The sequence below is a fragment of the Rhagoletis pomonella genome, unplaced genomic scaffold (assembly GCF_013731165.1).
Source record: "Rhagoletis pomonella isolate Grant_MI unplaced genomic scaffold, Rhpom_1.0 Rhpom_scaffold_00001, whole genome shotgun sequence".
NCBI lineage: Eukaryota > Metazoa > Arthropoda > Insecta > Diptera > Tephritidae > Rhagoletis > Rhagoletis pomonella.
In genome coordinates, this window is record NW_023458555.1 from 28782865 (window position 1) to 28788127 (window position 5263).

General features: G+C 31.9%; 1 protein-coding gene across 1 annotated transcript in view; it reads left to right on the top strand.

Moving 5' to 3' along the window:
- The window catches only part of LOC118742108 (hemicentin-1), a 286471-nt gene that overhangs the window by 182309 nt on the left and 98899 nt on the right, over nt 1-5263 (top strand). The gene's annotated exons all lie outside the window — the stretch shown is intronic.

Sequence of the window (5263 nt, forward strand, 5' to 3'; positions counted from 1 at the left end):
TTTGGGAATAAAGAGAATATTTCTTACACTGCCGGCAAAAAGTATTGCAACAACTGCTTTTTTACAATATATGCAACAAATTTTATTGTAATATTTTTCGCAAATTTTTTATAAAAATATAGTTCGTTTTACCACAAAAAAAAAAACAAAAATATAATTTCTAAACGTTGTTCAAAACTCGGAAAACTCAATAAATTTTCATGCAATTTTTTAACTTTGTAATCAGATTTTTTTCGAATTTTCTTAAAAGTGCAGTTATATAGCCCATTAAGTTTTCTATAAAAAATACAAGTTCAGAGTTAGTCAAAAATCGCATTGATTTTTCAGAAGATATTTTGCATTTTTCCATACAAAGTATTTTCGAATTTTTTTTTTTTATGGAAGGCGTGAAAAAAAATTCCCAAAAATCAACGGTAATTCCTAGCTATTTGGAACTTCTAATTTGACAATAAAATTGATTTGGCTACAAATCTGCATACTCAAAAAAATTCAAAAAATCTGATTAAAAAGTTAAAAATTTGCTGAATTTTCGCGAGTTTTGCACAAAGTTTAGAAATAACATTTTTATGCTTTTTTTTTGTTGTGGTATGAACCATTTTTTATAAAAAATTTTAGAAAAAATATTACAATAAAAATTGTTGCATATATTGTAAAAGGCAGCTGTGCCAATACATTTTGCCGGCAGTGTACATAAAATTTCTTTGAAATTCCAACGTGAATAAGTGCCTTAAACTCAGTCATTTTCAAGTATTTGCCACTGGAAAATATCAAAATATTTCCCCCAAATATCATAGTCATGGTGGTCCCTTATATTTTTATCTAATTTAATCATGTATATACAATTAAGTACATATTTATGTATGTATGTAAGCACGTGAACTCCAGCTTGACCAGCATAGTTTCACAGACCACATTTTCTGTGCTACTTTCCGCAAATCTAAAAAACCGTCAGACCACTAAAACTAACAATCCAATCAGCGTAGTTTGTTAGTTAGTCACTTATTTTAGCCTTTTTTGTTGAGTCTGTCGATTTGGCCAAATGCCAGTCAAAAGAATTTTCAAATATCTGGATGAAAAAGTCAACGTCAGCGTGGAGTTATTGATGTTTCTTATTGCCACTCACGTTGTGAATCACATTTCCTCTTCCACGCCTCTCTTTCCACAGTCAACCCGTCAGCAATTTGTTTTTATGCCGCCACTCTAAATATGTATGTATGTAGTTGTTGCACCCGTAATGTTGCCAACTATTCGTTGCACGCTTAAGCCGCATATCATGGCTATTTGTCGTTAACATCAAGACCATGAAGAGCGGTCAGAGATAGCCAGCAAGCCAGCAAGCCAGCCAGCCGATTGTGTAAGAGCAAGGCAGACAAGGCAACGTCATTAGCTTTCGCTGAGAATCGGTCCGCTCGTTCTGTGAACGTGTCTTATTTATTCAAAGAGACGCGTAGGTGGAGGACGTCTGCCTGCCATTTGGCTGCAAAAGGCTGCCATAGTAGCCGCCAGCCAGCATTAGCAGTTAACTGCAAACTACTTTTTGCTACATATCTACATACTTCTTCTCTGTTGGCACAAAAGCTTAGCTGCCATTTTGCGCTTATGTAGGGGTGTATTTTATTTGGCTACATCAAAACCACCCAGCTATTTGGGCTTATTGTTATAGCCAACTGATATTGTTTTTCGTTCGCACTGCTTTTGTAGTGGTTTTTGTTGTTGCCATGCCATTATTTTTTGTATTTTATGTCATAGACCAATTTTTCGCTCGCCATGAAATCGGCTTTCATCTGATTTTTTGTATTTGATTTTACTTTTGGTTTTAATGTTTTTTGCCTTCTTGCGTGGCGGCTTCTTGGTCGTTGCAACAAATTGTTTGCCTACTGAAGAGACAGATAGTTGGTAACGCTTCTATGCTGACACATACAAACTCACACACAAGTTAATGTGAAACATACATGCATGCCTATGCATTGACGACTATAAAAAAGTTTTTTTTTTCTTGCCGTTTGTTTTTATATTGATTGGTTCATTGCTCTACTTCGCTGCGCGCACATCGTTCGTGTGTCGTTCATTTTTCCCTTTGTCAATGCATTTTAGCCTTTCGTCATTCGTCTTGCCGACTTCACTTTGCTTCACTATGTCTTGTATGTATTTTTCTTGATTGCAGTTTGGTAAAGTTTTTACTTTAACTACTTTTCTTCGAGTTCGAAGCATTAAGGCCAACCACATACATACAAGTTACCTACAAAGTAGTATAAATATATGTCAGAAGAAAAGGAAAAATAAATAAAAATTAAATGAAATGCAATTTTCTTAATGGATGTCAACATTGTCAGCTGCTCAAAAGTAAGAGATACAAATAAAAAAAGTAAATAGCAAATAAATGTGAAAAGTGTTACATTATTTAAGGATGGTTGAAAAAGGATGTTGATAACGTTTTTTTTTTAATTTTCAGCAATTTATTTCCTTCTTTAACTACTACCGATATCTGAAAATTTGGGAGTGTGAACATAAATATTTAACTCTACGTTGCCATATGTAGGATCATTGTGCGTTGTCCGCCCTATGAAGCACCTAACCTAATATTTTCCACCAGCGCTGGTGCCTGGATATTCACATGTCAAGCCGAACGATATATATTTAATAAACCTCCGCAAAAGAAGGCCTTTTCAATAAAATGAGCTCAACCTATTTTTTGATTGCTTATCCTTATAGATATAGATAATTATAATTTGCAAACGGTTTCTGCATAAACTAAACATCTGCATATTGTAATCTTCAAAATTTGAAACAAAGGTCCAATTGTGTTGGTAAATTCGACGCAGAAATCCGAACTATCACAAGGATCCCGATAAGACCAAATTCGGATTGGCCTAGTTGTACTATATAATGTTATAAGCTTAAGGTTATGCGTTAATCGATAACAACGTGTCTCAAACAACAACCAAAAACCTTCCTTCATCTCTTTTTTATATTTAGCCTTATCACTACGCTTTTCGTTATTATTACATTTATCTTGATCTGTTTGCCGTTATCTTTATTTTTACCTTTATTTTTTTCAGAGTAAGGCACTCCGCACATTACGCGCTTAATCATAGTAGTAGTAGAATTGGCACGAGTTTTAGCACAAAATCATTAACTGTCAATATTTCCTATTTAAATGACAAATATTTTTTATTTTCAACACAAAAAAGTAAACAAATGATGATTTAAAAACGGCAAGCGCCTTACAATGTTGGGCGCTTCGATTCATGAAGCTTTTATGATTATGAATCGTAATATACAGAGCTTCATTGAAGTACATGTGTTCGGCGTAAAAGCTTCAAACTTTAGTATGCCGGAACGATTACACTAATATGATTAGGCGCTTAATGTGCGGAGTGCCTTAGTGTTTAAATTTACCCTTGATCTTCATCTACGTTTTTATCTTGCATATTTTTCGCATTTTCTTTGTTTATGTTTCCGACAGGGTAGAAGTATTATGCATTGTGGAACGATTCTTCGTCATCCCTTGTCAAATTTGGTTTGGACACAACGCCGAAATCGGTTTGTCTCCAAACTAAATTTTGACAAGGAGTGACGGAATATTGTTCCCCAATAGTTCATATTTTCGGGTTTATTTTTATCGTTGCTGCATATTAATCTAGATGATGTGAGATGAGAGGATATGATAAGATGTCAGATATGTAATAAGATGTCAGGTAACACGATGTGGAGTGATTTTATGTGATTTAATATAATGTGATTTGACGTGATGTGATTGGCTGTCATGTCATCTGATGTCATTTACCTAATTCGATGTCCTTTCATTTGTGATGTCATATCATGTCATGTGATAGTATGTGATGTGATGAGATGAGATGTGATGTGATGAGATGTCATATCATACCATGTCATATAATGTGATGTCATCTCATGTGATGTGATAAAAAGCAAACCATTTCCGTTGCATTTGCCAATTTACCAGTTTTGACTCGTTTCCTTTTCCTTTTTGTAAGATTCATTAATTTTTTATTAAAACTCAGCTCCTTATAAAACAAAAACAATATAAGTCCAAATTTCAAACTTTGTACAAAAATTTAAAAAGTTGCACAAAATTTTCATCCCAATTCCAAGTATTTTAGTTAGAATTTCGGAATTAATTTTTTGAATGCAGTTTTACAGATAATTAAATTGTTGTATGATAAAGTGACAGTTTAAAGATGCAAAAAAATTGCGTTGATTTTGGATATTTTTTTTTTTACGATATCACGCATTTTCTTCCATACAAAGTAATTTTTTGAATGGAAAAAAGTGTATAACACCGTGAAAAAAAAATATCAAAAACCAATGCGATTTTTTAGCAACTTCAAAGAGTCACTTTATTATATTATATTTTAATGAGCTATAAAACTGCATACCAAAAGTTATTCTAGAAATTAAAATGCTTGGAATTGGGACGAAAAAATTGGGGGAATTTTTATAATATTTTTATAATATAAGTGGGCAATTTCGATTTATGTCGCATTTTGTATATAAAAATAATGAACATTAAACAAGCAAAGGATAAATAGTGAAAACTATGCAAACTGTTGCGCTGCTATCGTTATTATCGCGCGCTGTTCTTAAACATTTATACAAATCTATGTTGTTCTATAAAATAAAATTAATAATATTAAAAAAAAAAAATTATTTGTAAGAAAATGGTCTCCAAATTACGAAGTTTCTTAATGAAATATTATTAGCTGAATTTCCACTGGCAAACTTTCATAATCACAATAAGTTTAACTCTATTTAAAAACAGAATTTAATCTCATTTGAACTTTATAACAAAAATTTGCCATTCACTTTTCACATTTAACTTAAATCTAAATAAAGCAGAATTATCTTATACTTAACAACAAAAAAATAAATTAATTTCTGCTTGTCTGCTTCAGGTATTTTCTTTGCTAAATAACTACAAACTACGATAATAATTGACCCACTATGACCAAAGTGTTTCATGTACATAAATAATGTGGAATATCCTTTCTGCAGACAACATGCAGCATTAATCATATTTATCTCATTTATTTTTGGTAGCAAGAATGCGAAATGTGTCTTCATTGCTTTAATAGCTTGCTAAATAAAGTATTTAGTGCAACATTTATTTATTAGAGCAATAAAATAAATTCTTATCTCTGCTTGTGCTAATAAAAAAATACATTTAAGTATGTATGTATATTAATACTTGAACAGAAATAAGTATTATTTATATTTCCTAAACATTTTTGCTCCAACATACATA